Below are 22,020 nucleotides of genomic sequence, written 5' to 3'. Positions count from 1 at the left end.
CCACGTGTCATGATATCGTATGTAGAGGCTGTGATAAATATTTGACAAAGTTCCGAGAAAGCTGTGACGCACTATGTGTACAAACCTAAGAGATCCACATTGAAACTCTATGATTTCATGTGTAGTTCTCTTAGGTTTCTACACATACTGTCTCACAACTTTCTCCAAACATTCTAAATTTTTTATCACAGACTCTACATATGATATCATGACACGTGGATACGTTTCATAATTTTCTGAGTTTGTTTGTGTTTTATAAAATTTTTAAACAACTGGATGGCAAGTTCACGGCCATGTTGAGTGAGCATTATGCTCGAAGTTTCCGGTCCGCTCCTGAAATCGGTCATAACTTGTGCTAAGTAGCATGGATATCATTTTTGCATGCAAGGTTTTCTAAGTTTCGAGTGACTTGCAGTCCAAATCTAAATTTTCCGAAGAAATTCAAATAAACGAACTAAATCTACTAGCTATTGAAAACACAAATATAATTGTCCCAAAATGGTACACGTAGGTCTACATAGTGTAGTAATATACCACAAAAAGTTTGGTAAACAAAATAAAAAAATAAAAATATATTTTGCTGAGTGCCCCAACTTGGACACTTGACAAAGAATGCTTTGTCGAGTGCCTGCCGTGCGGCACTCGGCAAAGTTTTTTTTAAAAACCCTAAGTCTAGTCTTCGTCAAGTGCCAACAGACAGGCACTCGGCAAAGAAGCCTTTGCCGAGTGCCAGATCAAAGGCACTCGGCAAAGTATATTTTTAAATTTTAAAAAAATCTTTGCCGAGTGACAGATCGCGGGCACTCAGCAAAGACGTTAATTATACAGACTGTCAGCCTCTTTTTCTCCTTCCTTCTCCTTTCACTTTCACACCGTGACACCGACGACCGCCGCCGCCCGTCCTCGCCCGAGCGCCACCAACGCCGTCCGCGGCCGCCCCACGCGCTCGGCCGGCCGCCGGCCACCACCCTGCGCCCGCCACCGCTCGGCCGCCGCCCCTCCATCGTCGTCCGACGGCTCCCACGCACTCGGCCCTCCGCCGCCTGGCCGCCTACGCACCTCCCTGCGCCCGGCCGTCCACGCGCAACCGCCGTCCGGCCACCCGCGCGTCCACCATCGTCGCCGGCCCCGGCCTCGAATAGGTATGATTTTTTTTCTTGATCAAAGCTTGTACTACTACTCTATAATTAATTGTATATATGATGTTCGAAATATTGCATATGCATTTTGTTATTCGACTATATCTATAGGAAAATAACAATATTTATGATACTAATTTGAGTCTAAAATTATAAACCATGTGATAGATGTGGTTCGACTACTTGTATATATGATGTCCAATGCATTGCATATATGCCATAGTGTCGTTGATATACTTGTGAATATCAGCCATCGTGCTGCTACTTTTATTTGCAGGTTTTGGAAACCTCCCCGTGCAGGGGAGGTGCTGCCGATTTTTTTGTCGATATATGTTAGAGGATGGAGGACCGTGAGTGGATGTACACGGGCCGTAGAGGAAGGAACGATGTCACCACTGAATGGATTAGAAAGACTGATGATTTCGTGGAACAGGCATATGGCGAAGCTGCTAAAGGAGCGAGTCTAGTCACATGCCCTTGCAGCAAATGTGTCAACCGGAAAAGAAAACCAAAGAAGGCCATGGTAGAACATGTTTGGAAGAATGGATTTACGCTGGGCTATACTCGGTGGATATTTCATGGTGAAGCGCATCGTACGAGAGAGGAGGTGCTGAGACAACGTGTCAAGGATTATGACGCGGATGCGGGGGTAGCGGATATGTTGAACGACTATCAGGAGGCACAGTACACGGGAGGATGTATGGATGACGAGCCAGAGCCGACTACAAAGGCGTTCTACGACATGTTCGATGCGGCATAGAAGCCCCTTCATGGCCAGACAAAGGTTTCTCAATTGGATGCCATTGGGCGTGTAATGGTGTTCAAGTCGCAGTATAGCATGAGTAGAGACGCATTCGATGGCTTGTTGACGGTTATTGGGAGCCTGCTTCCGGATGATCACGTTATGCCAAAGAGAATGTACGAGGAACAAAAACTTCTTCGTGCACTCAAGATGACGTATGAGCAGATTCATGCTTGTCCGAAGGACTGCGTGCTATTTAGGAAAGAATACGCGGAGGCAAAGTACTGTCCCAAGTGTTCATCGTCTAGGTTCATGGAGGTAGACTCTAGTGATGGACAGAAGAGGCAGCTCGACATCCCCTTGACAATCCTACGACACCTTCCGTTCATACCGAGGATCCAGCGTCTGTACATGACAGAGGAATCCGCGAAATAGATGACATGGCACAAAAATGGAAAACGATACAATCCTGACAAGATGGTGCACGCATCCGATGGTGAAGCATGAAAACACTTTGATGCCATTCACCGTGAGAAAGCCGAAGAGGCTCGTAATGTGCGTGTTACGTTGGCCACAGATGGGTTCAATCCCTATGGAATGAGCGCTGCCCCGTACACATGTTGGCCCGTGTTTGTTATCCCAATCAATCTCCCCCCTGGTGTGTGCTTTCAAAGGCAGAATATATTCGTGTCGTTGATAATTCCCGAACACTCGGTGAATAAAATGGGCGTGTACATGGAGCCTTTGATAGATGAATTGGTACGTGCCTGAGAGGAAGGGGTATGGACGTATGCCCGAGCTACGAAGACAAACTTCAGAATGCATATTTGGTACCAGTACTCCATGCATGACTTACCGGCGTATGGGCTATTCTGCGCCTGGTGTGTTCACGGTAAGTTCCCATGCCCAATTTGCAAGGAAGCTCTCAGGTTCATTTGGTTGAAAAAGTGTGGCAAATATTCGTCCTTCGATAAACATCGACAATTTCTCCCTGCTGACCATCCATTCCGCCTAGACATCAAGAACTTTACAAAAGGTGTCGTAGTGACAGACCGCCCACCTGCAACGATAGACCAAACCTAGAGATGAAGCCGCCAAGTAGCGGAAAGACGTGGAGAAGGCCTAAGGCCGATTTCTTCCTAAGCAGGGCCCAGAGGAAGGAAGTACTTCAGTGGATCAAGATGTTGATGTTCCCTGATGGGTATGCAGCTAACCTGAGTAGGGGGGTGAACTTATCTACTATGCGAGTCTTAGGAATGAAGAGTCATGACTTCCACATATTGATTGAACGGATTCTTCTTGCGATGGTTCGAGGCTATGTCCCTGAGCATGTCTAGCTAGCGCTTACAGAGTTGAGCTATTTCTTCCGTCAGCTTTGTGCAAAAGAGTTATCTTGGACCGTGGTTGTAGACTTGGAAAGATTGGCACCCGTGTTACTATGTAAGCTTGAGAAGATATTTCCACCCGACTTCTTCAATCCAATGCAGCATTTGATTCTTCATCTCCCCTATGAGGCACGAATGGGGCCCCGTGCAGGGACGTTGGTGCTATCCAATCGAGAGATGTCTAAAGACTATTCGAAAGAAATGTAGAAATAAATGCAAAATCGAGGCTTCCATTGCAGAGGCATACATTCTAGAGGAGGTCTCAAACTTCACAACAACTTACATATGAAGAGTGGCGGTATATCATGATATACGTATTGACCAACCTTGAAGAGGTGACGCCATACATGGAATAATTTCTTCATGAATTCTGGCGTTGATCAAGGGACCCCACTCCACATGAATATGACACTCTTCTTAGAAAGGGTGCGAGAAATGGGTTGCCCGATTTCATTTTCTGGTTCAAACGTAAGGTACATGCTTAGTTTGTAAAAGAGATACGTCTTTGAACTCAATTTAGCGTCTTTTAACTTGCGAATACTTGCAGGGCCAAAGAGATCCGTCTATGAGTGCCGAGTTGAGACAAGTAGCCAACGACTTTGCTTATAGGGTCAAGAAATATTCTGGGTATGACGTCAATGGATACCGTTTTCGCACAACAAACTATGACAAAAGTCGGCCTAATCGGAAAACAACGTGTTCTGGAGTCTTTACGCCCGGCCTTGACAATGTCGATTATTTTGGATGAATCGAAGAAATATATGAGCTCAATTTTTATGGTTCCAAACCTCTTACTCCAGTGATTTTCAAATGTCATTGGTTTGACCCTCAAGTTACGAGACGGACACATTCTAATCTTGGGATAGTTGAAATTCGACAAGATTCCACCTTAGTAGGAGACGATGTCTATATCGTGGCCCAACAGGCCACACAAGTGTATTATCTCCCATATGTGTGCCAAACGAAAGAACATCTTAAGGGTTGGGATGTTGTGTATAAGGTATCGCCGTACGGGAGGTTACCTGTTCCTAACGATGAAGATTACAACTTAGACCCGGACACATATGATGGAGAGTTCTTCCAAGACTATGGCTAGAAGGGCGATTTGAGATAGACTTAACCGAAGCTATCGAAATGGATGTAGATATTGAAATGGTTGTTGATGATGAGGATGATGAGGTGCAAAATGATAATGACTTAGTAATCCTTGAAGGCAATGACATTAATGACGAAGTTGCGTCTTCCGATGGTGTTGAGATTGAAATGGTTGATAGTGATGATGAGAGTTATGATCCGGCTAACCCGGACACATATGAAGATTATTTTTAATCGATGTAATGCTATATGACTTTTTATTTCGCACCTGTTTTTAATTTATCTTTTTATATGTGCTTATTTGTTTACTCTTAATTGCAGGTTTTTGGACAAATATGGTCGGCGGTAATTGGCTGAGTAGGAGGAGGAGGGGGAGGAGTAGGACGGCAGACGAGGCAGACCAGCAGCACACGGCGCAGCAGGACGACCTTGTCCAGCAGCACGCGGCGCCTCAGGTTGACGATGACCAGCAGCAGGACGGCGACGACCAGCAGCAGTGAAAGGGAAATAGGCTTACACCTTTTCCTAAATTGATTTTGGTGGTTGAATTGCCCAACACAAATAATTGGACTAACTAGTTTGCTCTAGTCCATAAGTTTTTACAGGTGCCAAAGGTTCACAACAAGCCAATAAAAAAGACCAAAGGTGGGTTCAAATAAAGAGAGCTAAAGACATCCCAAAGGCACACTGGTCTGGCGCACCGGACTGTCCGGTGCACCAGGGAACTTGACGCTGAACTCGCTATCTTCGGGAAAATGGGAGGCCGCTCCGCTATAATACACCGGACTATCCAGTGAAGCACCGGACAGTGTCCGGTGTCACACCGGACTGTCCGGTGTGCCAGCGGAGCAACGACTACTTCACGCCAACGGTCGACTGCAACCGCATTAAATGCGCTACAGTGCGCGCCAGAGTCAGAGCACGCGCAGAAGGGGTACCGGACAGTCTACAGGACCTGTCCGGTGCACCACCGGACAGCCCAGAGGCCCCACCAGTCAGAGCTCCAACAGTCAGAACCCAACGGCCGACTGACGTGGCTGGCGCACCGAACAGTGTTCGGTGGCGCACCAGACTGTCCGGTGCGCCATGCGACAGACAGCCTCCCAACTGCCACTTTTGGTGGTTGGGATTATAAATACCCCCAACCACCCCACATTCATTGCATCCAAGTCATCCACCTTCAACACATTACAAGAGCTATAGCATTAAATTCTAGACACAACCAAAGAGATCAAATCCTCTCCCAAGTCCGGAATCACTCCAAATCAAATAGTGACTAGAGAGAGCGACATTTGTGTTCATTTGAGCTCTTGTGCTTGGATTGCTTCTTTTTTTTCTCATACTTTATTGTGATAAACTCAATTGTAACCGAGGCAAGAGACACCAATTGTGTGGTGGTCCTTGCGGGGACTTTGTGTCCCGTTTGATTGAGAAGAGAAGCTCACTCGGTCTAAGTGACCGTTTGAGAGAGGGAAAGGGTTGAAAGAGACCCGGTCTTTGTGACCACCTCAACGGAGAGTAGGTTTGCAAGAATCGAACCTCAGTAAAACAAATCCTTGTGTCTCACTCTTTATTTGCTTGCGATTTGTTTTTGCTCTCTCTCTCGACTCGTTCATATTTCTAACGCTAACCCGGCTTGTAGTTGTGCTTAAGTTTATAAATTTCAGATTCGCCCTATTCACCCCCCTTTAGGCGACTTTCAATTGGTATCAAAGCCGGTGCTTCATTAGAGCCTAACCGCTCGAAGTGATGTCGGGAGAACACGCCAAGAAGGAAATGGGGACCAGCGAGAAGCCCGCTACAAGCCACGGGAAGGCTCCATCGAGGGAGTCCGCCAACAATAAGAAGGATGGATCCCCTTCACGCATTCGATCACACAAGAGTGGCGAGAAAAAGAAGAAAATGAAGAAAGTGGTCTACTATGAGACCGACTCTTCCTCGCCCTCTACATCCGGATCCGACGCCGCGTCCGTCACTTCTAAGCGCCAAGAGCGCAAGAAGTATAGTAAGATCCCCCTACGCTACCCTCACAATTCCAAACGTACTCCATTACTTTCCGTCGCATTAGGCAAACCACCTATGTTTGATGGTGAAGATTATAATATGTGGAGTGATAAAATGAGGCATCATCTAACCTCACTCCACACTAGCATTTGGGATGTTGTTGAGATTGGAGTACAGGTACCATCACCGGGGGATGAAGATTATGATTCGGACGTGGTCGCCCAAATCCGGCACTTCAACTCTCAAGCCACCACTATACTCCTCGCCTCTCTAAGTTGAGAGAAGTATAACAAGGTGCAAGGGTTAAAGAGCGCCAAGGAGATTTGGGACGTGCTCAAGACCGCGCACGAAGGAGATGAGGTGACCAAAATCACCAAGCGGGAGACGATCGAGGGGGAGCTCGGTCAGTTCCGACTCAACCAAGGCGAGGACCCACAAGCCATGTACAGCCGCTTGAAGACCTTGGTGAACCAAGTGCGCAACCTCGGGAGCACCAAATGGGATGACCATGAGATGGTCAAGGTTATTCTAAGATCCCTTGTTTCCCTTAACCCTACGAAAGTTCAATTAATTCGAGGTGATCCTAGATACAAGCTAATGTCTCCCGAGGAGGTCATAGGTAAATTTGTGAGCTTTGAGCTAATGATCAAAGGCTCCAAAAAGATCATCGAGCAAGGCGACTCCTCCACGCCCGAAGCACAACCCATTGCATTCAAAGCAACAGAGGAGAAGAAAGAAGATTCTACTCCAAGTAGAATCCCCATTGACGCCTCCAAGCTCGACAATGAGGAGATGACGCTCATCATCAAGAGCTTCTGTCAAATCCTCAAACAAAGGAAGGGCAAAGATTACAAGCCCTATTCCAAGAAGGTGTGCTACAAGTGTGGTAAGCCCGATCATTTCATTGCTAAATGTCCATTATCTAGTGATAGTGATAGGGGCGACGACAAGAAGGGAAAGAGGAGAGAAAAGAAGAGATACTACAAGAAGGGCGGCGATGCCCATGTGTGCCGCGAGTGGGACTCCGACGAGAGCTCCACCGACTCCTCCTCTGACGAGGACGCCGCCAACATCGCCGTCACCAAGGGCCTCCTCTTTCCCAACGTCGGCCACAAGTGCCTCATGGCAAAGGACGGCAAGAGGAAGAAGGTAAAATCAAAATCCTCCACTAAATATGCAACCTCTAGTGATGAGGATAATTCTAGTGATGAGGAGGATAATTTGCGCACCCTTTTTGCCAACCTAAACATGCAACAAAAAGAAAAATTGAATGAATTAATTAGTGCTATTCATGAGAAGGATGAACTCTTGGACTCCCAAGAGGACTTCCTGATTAAGGAAAATAAGAAGCATGTTAAGGTTAAAAATGCTTACGCTCTAGAAGTAGAAAAATGTGAAAAACTATCTAGTGAGCTAAGCACTTGCCATGATATTATTGCCAACCTTAGAAATGAGAATGCTAAAATAATTGCTAAGGTTGATTCAAATGCTTGTGATGTTTCAATTCCCACTCTTAGAGATGATAATGTTAGTTTACTTGCTAAGATTGAAGAATTGAATGTCTCTCTTGCTAGCCTTAAAAATGAGAATGAAAAATTAATTGCTAAGGATAAAGATTTAGATGTTTGCAATGTTACCATTTCCAATCTTAGAAGTGAAAATGACATTTTACATGCTAAGATTGTTGAACTAAAATCTTGCAAACCCTCTACATCTACCATTGAGCATGTTTCCATTTGCATTAGATGTAGATATATTAATGTTGATGCTATTCATGATCACCTAGCCTTAATTAAGAAACAAAATGGTCACATAGCTCAACTTAATGCTAAGATTAATGAGCATGACTTAGAAAATGAAAATTTTAAATTTGCTAGAAGCAAGCTCTATAGTGGGAGACGCCCTGGCATCAAGGATGGCATTGGCTTTCAAAAGGGAGACAATGTCAAACTTAATGCCCCTCCTAAAAGATTGTCTAACTTTGTTAAGGGCAAGGCTCCCATGCCTTAGGATAACGAGGGTTACATTTTGTACCCTGCCGGTTATCTCGAGCACAAAATTAGGAGAATTCACTCTAGGAAGTCTCACTCTGGCCCTAATCATGCTTTTATGTATAAGGGTGAGACATCTAGCACTAGGCAATCAACCCGTGCAAAATTGCCTAAGAAGAAAACTTCAATTGCATCAAATGATTCTAACATTTCATTTAAGACTTTTGATGCATCTTATGTTTTGACTAACAAATCCAGCAAGGTAGTTGCCAAGTATGTTGGGGACAAGCACAAGGGGTCAAGGACTTGTGTTTGGGTACCCAAAGTTCTTGTATCTAATGTCAAAGGACCCAAAACCGTTTGGGTACCTAAAATCAAGAACTAAATTTGTTTTGTAGGTTTATGCATCCGGGGGCTCAAGTTGGATCATCGATAGCAGGTGCACAAACCACATGACAGGGGAGAAGAAGATGTTCTCCTCTTACGAGAAAAATCAAGATCCCCAACGAGCTATCACATTCGGGGATGGAAATCAAGGTTTGGTCAAAGGATTGGGTAAAATAGCTATATCACCTAACCATTCCATTTCCAATGTTTTTCTTGTAGATTATTTAGATTACAACTTGCTTTCAGTTTCACAATTATGTAAAATGGGTTACAACTGTCTTTTTACGGATATAGGTGTTACTGTCTTTAGAAGAAGTGATGATTCAGTAGCATTTAAGGGAGTGTTAGAGGGTCAGCTATACTTGGTAGATTTTGACAGAGCTGAACTCGACACTTGCTTAATTGCTAAGACTAACATGGGCTGGCTCTGGCATCGCCGACTAGCACATGTTGGAATGAAGAATCTTCACAAGCTTATAAAGGGAGAACACATTTTGGGACTAACAAATGTTCACTTTGAGAAAGACAGGATTTGTAGCGCATGTCAGGCAGGGAAGCAAGTTGGTGTTCATCATCCGCACAAGAACATTATGACGACTGACAGGCCACTCGAGCTCCTACACATGGATCTATTCGGTCTGATAGCTTACATAAGCATCGGCGGGAGTAAGTACTATCTAGTTATTGTGGATGATTATTCTCGCTTCACTTGGGTGTTCTTTTTGCAGGAAAATCTCATACCCAAGATACCTTAAAGGGATTCTTGAGACGTGCTCAAAATGAGTTTGGCTTAAGGATCAAGAAAATAAGAAGCGACAACGGGACGGAGTTCAAGAACTCACAAGTCGAAGGCTTCCTTGAGGAGGAGGGCATCAAGCATGAGTTCTCTTCTCCCTACACACCACAAAAAATGGTTTAGTGGAGAGGAAGAATCGAACTCTATTGGACATGGCAAGAACCATGCTTGATGAGTACAAGACTTCGGATCGGTTTTGGGCCGAGGCGGTCAACACCGCTTGCTACGCCATCAACCGGTTGTATCTACACCGAATCCTCAAGAAGACATCATACGAACTCCTAATCGGTAAAAAGCCAAATGTTTCATATTTTAGAGTCTTTGTTAGCAAATGCTTTATTCTTGTTAAAAGAGGTAGAAAATCTAAATTTGCTCCTAAGACTGTAGAAGGCTTTTTACTAGGATATGATTCAAACACAAGGGCATATAGAGTCTTTAACAAGTCCTCTGGACTAGTTGAAGTTTCTTGTGACATTGTGTTTGATGAGACTAACGGCTCTCAAGTAGAGCAAGTTGATCTTGATGAGCTAGATGATGAAGAGGCTCCGTGCGTCGCGCTAAGGAACATGTCCATTGGGGATGTGTGTCCTAAGGAATCCGAAGAGCCTCCTCAAACACAAGATCAACCATCCTCCTCCATGCAAGCATCTCCACCAACTCAAAATGAGGATGAGGCTCAAGATGATGAAGGAGAAGATCAAGAAGATGAGCCACCTCAAGATGATGACAATGATCAAGGGGGAGATGCAAATGATCAAGACAAGGAGGATGAAGAACCAAGGCCGCCACACCCAAGAGTCCACCAAGCAATCCAACGAGATCACCCCGTCAACACCATCCTCGGCGACATTCATAAGGGGGTAACCACTAGATCTCGTGTTGCACATTTTTGTGAGCATTACTCTTTTGTTTCCTCTATTGAGCCACACAGGGTAGATGAAGCACTCCAAGATTCGGATTGGGTGATGGCGATGCAAGAGGAGCTCAACAACTTCACGAGGAATGAGGTTTGGCATTTAGTTCCATGTCCTAATAAAAATGTTGTAGGAACCAAGTGGGTCTTCTGCAACAAGCAAGATGAGCATGGTGTGGTGACAAGGAACAAAGCTCGACTTGTGGCCAAGGGATATTCACAAGTCGAAGGTTTGGATTTCGGTGAAACCTATGCACCCGTAGCTAGGCTTGAGTCAATTCGCATTTTACTTGCCTATGCTACTTACCATGGCTTTAAGCTTTACCAAATGGACGTGAAAAGTGCCTTCCCCAATGGACCAATCAAGGAAGAGGTCTATGTTGAGCAACCTCCCGGCTTTGAAGACAGTGAGTACCCTAACCATGTCTATAGACTCTCTAAGGCGCTTTATGGGCTCAAGCAAGCCCCAAGAGCATGGTATGAATGCCTAAGAGATTTTATTATTGCTAATGGCTTCAAAGTCGGAAAGGCCGATCCTACTTTATTTACTAAAACACTTGCAAATGATTTGTTTGTATGCCAAATTTATGTTGATGATATTATATTTGGGTCTACTAACGAATCTACATGTGAGGAATTTAGTAGGATCGTGACACAAAAATTCGAGATGTCTATGATGGGGGAGTTGAAATATTTCTTAGGATTTCAAGTAAAGCAACTCCAAGAGGGCACCTTCATTAGCCAAACGAAGTATACTCAAGACATTCTAAACAAGTTTGGGATGAAGGATGTCAAGCCCATCAAGACACCCATGGGAACCAATGGGCATCTCGACCTCGACACGGGAGGTAAATCCGTAGATCAAAAGGTATACCGGTCGATGATAGGTTCTTTACTCTATTTATGTGCATCTCGACCGGATATTATGCTTTTCGTATGCATGTGTGCAAGATTCCAAGCCGACCCTAAGGAAGCTCACCTTACGGTCGTAAAACGAATCTTGAGATATTTAGTTTATACTCCTAAGTTTGGACTTTGGTACCCTAGGGGATCCACATTCGATTTAATTGGTTATTCGGATGCCGATTGGGCGGGGTGTAAAATTAATAGAAAGAGCACATCGGGGACTTGCCAGTTCTTGGGAAGGTCTCTGGTGTCTTGGGCTTCGAAGAAGCAAAATTCTGTAGCTCTTTCTACCGCCGAAGCCGAGTATATTACCGCAGGCCATTGTTGCGCGCAATTGCTTTGGATGAGGCAAACCCTTAGGGACTATGGTTACAAATTAACCAAAGTTCCTCTTCTATGTGATAATGAGAGTGCAATCCGCATGGCGGATAATCCCATTGAACATAGCCGCACTAAACACATAGCCATTCGGTATCATTTTCTAAGGGATCACCAACAAAAGGGGGATAACGAGATTGCATATATTAACACCAAAGAACAATTAGTTGATATCTTTACCAAGCAACTAAATGAACAAACATCTACCAAACTTAGGCATGAGCTAAATATTCTTGATTCTAGGAATTTCTTTTGATGTTTTGCACACATAGCTCATTAATATACCTTTGATCATATCTCTTTTATATGCTATGAATAATGTGTTTTCAAGTGTATTTCAAACCAAGTCATAGATTTAAAGGGAAACAGAGTCTTCATCGAAGACAAAGGCTTCCACTCCACTCCATCAAATTACTCATCCTTCACCGTCGCTCCGCGCCGCTCTCCAACTTTGGTATAATCTTCACTCATATTTTGTTCGCCAAAGGGGGAGAAAGTAGTTCCAAGGGCTTATATTTCACTCAAGTATCTATTTTTGGCGATTCATGCCAAAGGGGGAGAAAGTATTTGCCCAAAGCAAAAGGACCACACCACCACCACCTATATTTTCAAAAATTTGAGTTTCCATGATGTTTTTCCAATTGGTATCTTATTTTTGATAGAATTTCAAATTGGTACATCCTCTTCAAAACTAATAACCAAAACCCTCTTGAACACTAAGAGGAGGATTTTATTAAGGGGGAGTCTTGTTTAGTCAAAGGAAAAGCATTTGATACAAGGGGAGAAAATTTCAAATCTTGAAAATGCTTCTCAAAATCTTATTCATGTACCTTTGACTATTTGCAAAAAGGACTTTGAAAAGAATTTACAAAAGAATTTGCAAAAACAAAACATGTGGTGCAAGCGTGGTCCAAAATGTTAAAAATAAAGAAATCAATCCATGCGCATCTTATGAGAATTTATTGGTTCAATTCTTAGTATCCATTGCACTTACATTATGCAAACTAGTTCAATTATGCACTTCTATATTTGCTTTGGTTTGTGTTGGCATCAATCACCAAAAAGGGGGAGATTGAAAGGGAAATAGGCTTACACCTTTTCCTAAATTGATTTTGGTGGTTGAATTGCCCAACACAAATAATTGGACTAACTAGTTTGCTCTAGTCCATAAGTTTTTATAGGTGCCAAAGGTTCACAACAAGCCAATAAAAAAGACCAAAGGTGGGTTCAAATAAAGAGAGCTAAAGTCATCCTAAAGGCACCCTGGTCTGGCGCACCGGACTGTCCGGTGTGCCACCGGACACTGTCCGGTGCACCAAGGAACTTGACGCTGAACTCGCTATCTTCGAGAAAATGGGAGGCCGCTCCGCTCTAATTCACCGGACTATCTGGTGTGCCAGCGGAGCAACGGCTACTTCGCGCCAACGGTTGACTGCAACCGCATTAAATGCGCTACAGTGCGCGCCAGAGTCAGAGCACACGCCGAAGGGGCACCGGACAGTCTACAGGACCTGTCTGGTGCACCACCGGACAGCCCAGAGGCCCCACCAGTCAGAGCTCCAACGGTCAGAACCCAACGACCGGTTGACGTGGCTGGTGCACCGGACAGTGTCCGGTGGCGCACTGAACTGTCCGGTGCGCCATGCGACAGACAGCCTCCCAACGACCACTTTTGGTGGTTGGGATTATAAATACCCCCAACCATCCCACATTCATTGCATCCAAGTATTCCACCTTCAACACGTTATAAGAGCTACAACATTCAATTCTAGACACAACCAAAGAGATCAAATCCTCTCCCAAGTCCGGAATCACTTCAAATCAAATAGTGACTAGAGAGAGTGACATTTGTGTTCATTTGAGCTCTTGTGCTTGGATTGCTTCTTTTCTTTCTCATACTTTCTTGTGATAAACTCAATTGTAACCGAGGCAAGAGACACCAATTGTGTGGTGGTCCTTGCGGGGACTTTGTGTCCCGTTTGATTGAGAAGAGAAGCTCACTCGGTCTAAGTGACTGTTTGAGAGAGGGAAAGGGTTGAAAGAGACCCGATCTTTGTGACCACCTCAACGGGGAGTAGGTTTGCAAGAACCGAACCTCGGTAAAACAAATCCTTGTGTCTCACTCTTTATTTGCTTGCGATTTGTTTTTGCCCTCTCTCTCAGACTCGTTCATATTTCTAACGCTAACCCGGCTTGTAGTTGTGCTTAAGTTTATAAATTTCAGATTCGCCCTATTCACCCCCCCTCTAGGCGACTTTCAAGCAGGACGCCTCAGATTCTGGTGGCTCAGGTTCGAGGAGCATCTACCTGCGTGGTCCCGCGAGTCTTCCTCAGCGTCCCATACTTTGGGACAGGCGGCCGCTGATTCGGCCGGAAGTGGAGAGGTATGTAACTTTATGTTCTTCATTCTTGTTCATAATATGTGTCCAAAATCATAATATAAACTAATACTTTTTATTTATCACTTGGACAGGTCTTGGACGGTTGTGGATTATGCTGGGGTCATCATCGCCCCCCCAATGGCATCCTCGGCCTGCTGTGCAGGGAACACTTCCCTGGACTGGTGGAGTACGCTGGAGTGACAGGCCCAGCCTTCACCTTCGACCACTACGCCATCGCCCCCGATGCAGTAGACCGGGATGGCCGGGAATTCAATAACAAGGCGGAGCGGGTGAAGCAAGAGCTGTGGGTAAGTCTTAGTATAATGTAAAATATGTCGCATTCGTTGCAAATTCTTGAAATAATATATGGATACATTGTTTTTGTATGCAGGATTTCTTCAGATGCGAGGCTGGATACAAGGCTAGGGCGGATGTGGTGGCCACCACGAGCTGTAAGAAGCTCGTCGTGGACATGCACTATGAGGCCCGAATCCAGGCCATCGTCACCTACCACGACTCCGTCCTTGGGAGAGGGTGACCAAAACTCAAGCCCGAACCATGTCGTTGACCAGGGACCAGTACCTGCAGGTAAAGTCATGCATGTTTGGTACTAGTACTCCATGCATGAATTTTATTTTATCTTCTGATATGCACTTTACGTGTTTACTTTGTAGACGATTCCACATTGGTGCGCCGCACATCCTCTATGCTGGGAGCAGATGGTGGATAGGTGGTGTTCGGCTGAGTGGGACGAGGCGCACACCGCTAGCCGGGAACGGCCTATGATGATGTAAGGTCCCTCCCACCACCAAGGCAGCCAGAGCCTGGGCCAATATGCCGAAGCATGGGTACACCCTCTTTTTTATTTAGGTATATAGCAGTGGATTAGATATTATTTCTAACTATATCGTTGGTTTTCTTGCAGTCGGCGTCACATGGTGGCCGGCCTTGCTCCACCTTCTCGGCCTATGCTATGGCCCATAAGGGCAAGGCGATGTCCGACGTCACCTACAACCCGGATGACGGGCCCGATGCCTACACCAACCCCGCCGTCTACACCGCCATGGCGCAGGAGGTCCATGGCCCAGATTATGATCCGAGCACTGAGCCGATCGACCCCGATGTGCTCATGAGGGTCGGAGGAGGCAAGAGGCATGGGCGGTACTAGATTGCCGATGGGGCAATCGACTCGTCCTCCACTCCCACTCTGTCTCAGGTGCGGGCAAGGAGCACGCGCTTGAGTCCAGCCATACGACCTCGGCACGACAGCTCACAGCTTCGCATACAGCAACTCGAGGTTAGTGCTTCAGTAACTCGTCATTCCTTGAGTTATATACCTTCTCTTTGAGTTACTATAACGTTGGCTTGTAATATTACAGACCCAACTAGAACAAGAGAGGAGGGAACGTCAAGAGATGGAGGCGAGGATAATGGCGGAGCGAGCGACGACTGATCAGAGGATGGCAGATATGTTCCAGTACATGCAGAGCCTTAGCGCGTCACAGGGTTTTGCTCCGCCACCTCTATTGTTCCCTACAGTTGACCCTGCTGTGTTCCATACTCCTGTGAGTATCAAAATTGTAGTTAGATGTTGGTAATGCATCTGGTATAACACATGCAATCTCTTCTCTGTGCAGGACCAATCTGGTGCTGCATCCAACAACCCTCCTGAAGGGTTCAGCCCAACGCAGCACCAGACCAACCGCCCACCTCCATGAGTTTTATGTTTTAAGTGTTGAATACTTATGTCTGTGTGTTTGAAGACTTCAAAACTTGTGTTAGTCACTTATGTTTGTGTTGGATACTTATGTCAGAGCTTGAGACGTATGAGACTTATGTTTGTGTTGGATACTTGTGTTGAACACTTATGTTTGTGATGGATATATATGTTTGTGTTGGCTATTTATGTTTGTGATGATATCCGTGATGTATATATGTGATATATATGTGATATCTTTTGTTTGTGTGGATGGAATACAAAAAACAAATAAAAAAGGTGCATACTGGTCACTTTGCCGAGTGTAACACTCGGCAAAGAGGTTCTTTGCCGAGTGTCAAGACCATAGCACTCGGCAAAGAACCAAGACCTGGGCACCGATATAGGTTCTTTGCCGAGTGTAATGTCTCTGACACTCGGCAAAGAGGCACGCTTGGCCGAGTGCTGTACGTAGCACTAGGCAAAGAACCTGACATGGGGACCCTCCCTGGCGGGTTCTTTGCCAAGTGTCCCAGGTGGCACTCGACAAAGAAGTTACCTTTGCCGAGTGCTGCCGGGCAGACACTCGGCAAAGGAGTTACCTTTGTCGAGTGTCATCCGTGACACTCGGCGAAGACGCCGTCTCCGTCACCTCGTCGCCGTAACGGCTGCTTTTCTTTGCCGAGTGCCCGAGAAAAAGTACTCGGCAAAGAAGGTTTTGTCGATGCACTATTTGCCGAGCCTTCTTTGCCGAGTGCGACACTCGGCAAAGCCTTTGCCGAGTGTTTTTAAGGCTTTGCCGAGTGCTTCGGAAACTCAGCAAAGCGCTCGTTTCCGGTAGTGTATGGATATATATGCATCGTCGTGACTCGTATCATATCGTATGGCATAAAGCAGTTGCGTCATACTTCCCTCGTTTTCCCCAAATACTCCACTGCTTTTGTTTGTTTGTTTGTCAAAACTTCGATTTAATTTGCTTTCTTTTAGAGTTTTAGAGTAGTGCCCTAGCCTTTCAATTAAAATCAACATCTCAAAAATCGTCCACGGACACCCTCAGTTTTTTGTGTGGTCAATATGCTAATTAATAGGTATATATATAGACTTGGTTTTTTCATACTTTGTTGTTCTATAATGAAAACCTAATGCTCAACTATTATCGCCGCCCAATTATGATTTGAATTTGGGACCTTTGAGGAGCCGACTGTAATAATTAGCAGGATCGGCTTTTGGTGTAGGAGGAGCAAGAATCACCTCTATCTTGTTAGGCACATAAAGTTTCATATAGGTACCTTTCCTTGAAGAGTCAAAGTTCTCGATTGTAATCACCTGACCTTGACTTGCACTACTCGAGCTCATTTGAGCATTGGCTACTCGGCTAAATAAGGGGTGTATGTTTCAGCTTAAAATCGGATGCTGACGGTCAGAATTGGTTTCTAGCGGCCAAACACGCCTCGCTTCTGACCTCGTTTTTGTGAGAATCGCTTTGGTAAAAATCGTCTGAATCATCAAAAAACAAAACCCGTCGAGTCATCACGATGAGAAAAATCTGTCACTTCCTAAATCTTAAACCATATAGACTTGTTCATCTTCCTCCGCATGTAAGCACCACGAGTCCACGATATTCAGATTCTCCTGACGTCCAAATTCTGCATGAATCTAGATCCTAAGAAAAACTCGTCAGAAAAAAAGCTGAACTAAACAAGCCCATGGAATATCGTGGATCATGATCAGTAGACTCTACCTACCTTTGTTGATGATACATGGGTGTCGCTGGAGGATATGATGGCACCCAAACTCAATAGGGCCCACATTGGTTATGTAGGATGTGTAATTGGAGGACTACAACGAGACACATGTGGAACAACCTTTTGCTGCAATGGAGCCACCACGATATGTTTAGATTAATCATCTTTCTTGGGAGTAGGCTTTCTCTTCTTTTTAGTGCCCGATTCATAGAATCGCCTTTAATTGCATATATTTGCTTATGAGTCTATCAAAAGTGTATTGTTATTTCACCGTATTCTCTTCATTATTCTTCTTAGCATTGGATTTCCATGTACTTATCTTTGGTCTTTTGGCACATATAGGTAAGCGATATACAGGCGACAATCTTATACCAATAGAAAACAACTATAAACACATTTTTTTTTCAAATTTTCTAATAAAAAACAAATTCGAAAATGAATTGATTCGGAAAGCGACTTAGAAGTCAGCCTAAGCGACTTAAAAAGTTGGCTAATAGACAGGATTTCACAGGAATCGATTGCTTAGCCGGTTTGGCAACATGAAGTCGGCCAAGCCGGATTCGAGAAGCGGTCGAGCCAACTTTGGAGATCCAAACTGGTTAGGTTCTACAACTGTACGTGGACCTGTAGAATCTCCAATAGTTATGTAAATTTAGCACTCTAAATTATAGATTTAGAAAGTTGCTAAAATATTTTGAGGAGTAAAAAATGTTCGTGCACTAGCACTTCACTATTTATTGGCGGCTAATTTTTAAAGTTGTCCATGTCAACAAAAAAGCCCGCTTTCTATTTTTAATTGAGGTGACGGTGGAAATCAGTATCGACAATCTTCCATGACATCTTGAAAGTTTGAAGTTGTTGATGGAAGACCAGACCCTCGCGGTGACGACGTAAAGACATCACATGAGGTGCTCTGACGATGTCTCGGCATAAGAGGTTGTCTGGTGATGGCGATGTCAAGGCGTCTGGATGCTAGAGATAGATTTATAGTCAATGGGGCGCTAGGACGACACGAAACAGTGGATGAAGTATGCTTTTCGTGATGGACTTAACACTAACATTTATTTAGGGAGTCACAACAAGATTGATAAATTTATGAATAAAATTAGGTTTTGTAGGGAATTTATAAATTAGAAACCTGTTAGCTTTACATAAGTGTTGGAGATAAATTTTACTCGAAAACTTTTTAAATTCATATTTAGGTAGTTATTTACATAACTATTGGAAATGCTCTTATAGATCTAACCTGACCGGGTTTGGTGGCCGACCTGATCAACTCTGGCATATGTAACATAATTTCTTTGTCAAACATTTTAGCGTGTCGACACCGTTACTTTAAGCCTACCATCAGGGTAGAGCAGCAGTACAACATACTCGAAGGAAGATAATAGGGTAGCTAGAGCAGGCGGCTGGTCTCGTGAGGCAATCCCCAAGTTCACTAAAGGAGTAGAATTGGACGAAATGTTCGGTGGCTTATTGGCTCACTCGGTTCTTAGTCAACTCGGTTCGATTCGTTTGAATTTTTTCACGAGCTAGGGAGTCACAACAAGATTGATAAATTTATGAATAAAATTAGGTTTTGTAGGGAATTTATAAATTTAGAAACCTGCTAGCTTTACATAAGTGTTGGAGATAAATTTTACTCGAAAACTTTTTAAATTCATATTTAGGTAGTTATTTACATAACTATTGGAAATGCTCTTATAGATCTAACCTAACCGGGTTTGGTGGCCGACCTAATCAACTCTGGCATATGTAACAAAATTTCTTTGTCGAACATTTTAGCGTGTCGACACCGTTACTTTAAGCCTACCATAGGGTAGAGCAGCAGTACAACATATTCGAAGGAAGATAATAGGGTAGCTAGAGCAGGCGGCTGGTCAACGAACCCTAGTTCCATGCAACTAGCTCGTGAGGCAATCCCCAAGTTCACTAAAGGAGTAGAATTGGACGAAATGTTCCGTGGCTTATTGGCTCACTCGGTTCTTAGTCAACTCGGCTCGATTCGTTTGAATTTTTTCACGAGCTAAACTAACATCTCAGCTCGGTTTGTTAATGAGTCAGCTCGCGAGCTAAACGAACTATCATATTTTGGCAAAATGAAAATATATGCATATCATTTACACATTAAATGATGAACACAGTTGAAAGGGAAATGACCTCAACATTTTCTATAATCGATTTTGGTGTTTAACGACCATCACAGACCTTATGTACTAACTAGTTTGACCAGTTGATCATTTGTCAGATGGATAAGTTCATCTACAACTACTCTAAGTCGACTGTCTGGAATACCGTAGATTATTCCGGACAGGAGAAGCTTTTTGGAAAAACACATATGCATAAATAGAGCTAATTACCAAAGCTAGAGCCATTATAGCACTCGTGGTTACCGTAGATTATTCCGGACAGGAGAAGCTTTTTGGAAAAAAACACATATGATAAATAGAGCTAATTACCAAAGCTAGAGCCATTATAACACTCGTGGTTGCACTGTTATCCTGGGTGGTCACTCCATGTTCCATTTAATACAAAATCTTCTTGTTTAACCATCGAGTTAACATCATAAATAAAACTTCATTTCTGAAACATAGTATCATTAAAAGAGTGACATCATATTTATCAAGTTGAGCAATAGCAAAAATTGCTAAGCATAGAATTTATCCTAGAGTAATCAAGAAATAGGGTTGGTAATTCTAGGAAATCCTTATTTAGGCAAATCCCACCAAATTATGTAATATCCGAAAAGTAAACATTATTATATGCATTATTTAGGTACAAATAGAAATGTAGAGGGAGAATCCACTTGCCTTGATCGAACGTGTCCTGTGGGTCGTCCTCGAACGAGTTTGGTTCATCTACCCCACAGTCAACTTCTAATCATCGATTCGTGTATCGTACATACAAGAGAATACGTACGCCAAATAAATAAACATACACCATTAAATGAGTAATCATTCACCATTACATAAACATTCATATATCACACAACTATACTCATAAATATGTCTAAAGCATAAATATTTTATTAATCCACTACATTCTCCACTTTGAGTTATCATTGGTGAAAATATAAGCAGGTGACTACGAAGCTATTTTATCTAATATAGCGTAGATAAAATGACTTTATAATTTTTTACGGTAGTCCTTTGGGTTTTATCCTTTCCTTTCTAAATAGAAATTATACGTATTGCTAAAATGTTTATTTATAAATCACATAACATTGATATTCTAAGAATTAATGTAATTTACTAATTTTGGACTTTAGTACCATAATCATAGTTATTTTGACATAAATAAATATTTTATTAATTCTAAGTAATTAAGTGATATACGTATGAACACATTTATCATGACTAGTAAAAACCTATATTTTTAATCTGTCGAAAAGATGTGGCCTAGTACCTCTTTCATTTTCTTATATTAGTAAAACTATACTTAAACCACTACTAACATAATATTGTTTTATATGCTAAAATGAGAAGTTAATCGAAAACGATTCTAGTAATTAATCACAAAATTACATAATCGTAACATAACTTATGTATTTTTCAAATTATAAAAATAATGTCCATATTCAAAATACTATTGCTGGGGTTGATTCCAAATTACACGTATACTTCAGGGTGTAGCACATAAGGTTTTTGGATATCTTTTACAAACATGTGTACTGCATAAAACATAGAAACAATTTTCAGAAATTTGGAGGGCCAAAACGCAAAACGACTTTCTTCTACCTTGAGCTCTTGCTCGTGTACAGGGAGGGGTTCGGCGAGGGGGAACGGGACGGGGCGGTGCGGCGAGGTTCGGGCGGGGCTCCGGCGAAAGTCGGCTGGGCACGGCGGCGGACGGCGCAGCTCCGGCGAGGCGCACAGGGCACGGGCGCGGCCGAGCAAAAACACGGTGGTGGATGGCGAGCTCGGGCGGTGAAGAGAGGAGAGGGAGGCAGAGCTTGGGCGAGGGGAGGGGAGAGAGGTCCGGTCGGCCGGTTTATATAGAGGCCGAGGGGAGCGGGAGGGACGCCGGGGAGGGAGAGAGGACGGCGGCGGCGCCATTAACGCCATCAATGGGAGCGAGAATGGGGGCAGAGGAAGGGAGAGGGCCGGCCGTTTCGGACGTGGAGGGAGGTGAGAGGGCGCGATGCGGGTTGGTCGGGGTCGGCTCGGCTGGGTGCCCAGGGAGGGCGAGCGGCGTGGGCGCGCGCGCCTGGCGTGGCGGCGCGAGGAGGGAGAAGGGGAGAGGCCGCGGGGCCAGGGGTGGGCCCACGTGTAAGAGAGAGAGGGAAGGGATGGAGGGGAAGCGGCTTGGCCGGTTGGGCCCTGGTGGTCCGATTCGGCCATGCGGCTAGGGTTTTGAAATTTGTTTTCTTCTTCTTTTCTATTAAAAATATAAATAAATATATTTTTAAATATTTCTAAAAAGTCATAATAATTATACTAAAATATGTACACTAAAATATTTA

This window comes from Zea mays, chromosome 3 (assembly GCF_902167145.1).
Source record: "Zea mays cultivar B73 chromosome 3, Zm-B73-REFERENCE-NAM-5.0, whole genome shotgun sequence".
Lineage (NCBI taxonomy): Eukaryota > Viridiplantae > Streptophyta > Magnoliopsida > Poales > Poaceae > Zea > Zea mays.
This window is presented reverse-complemented; position numbering follows the sequence as displayed.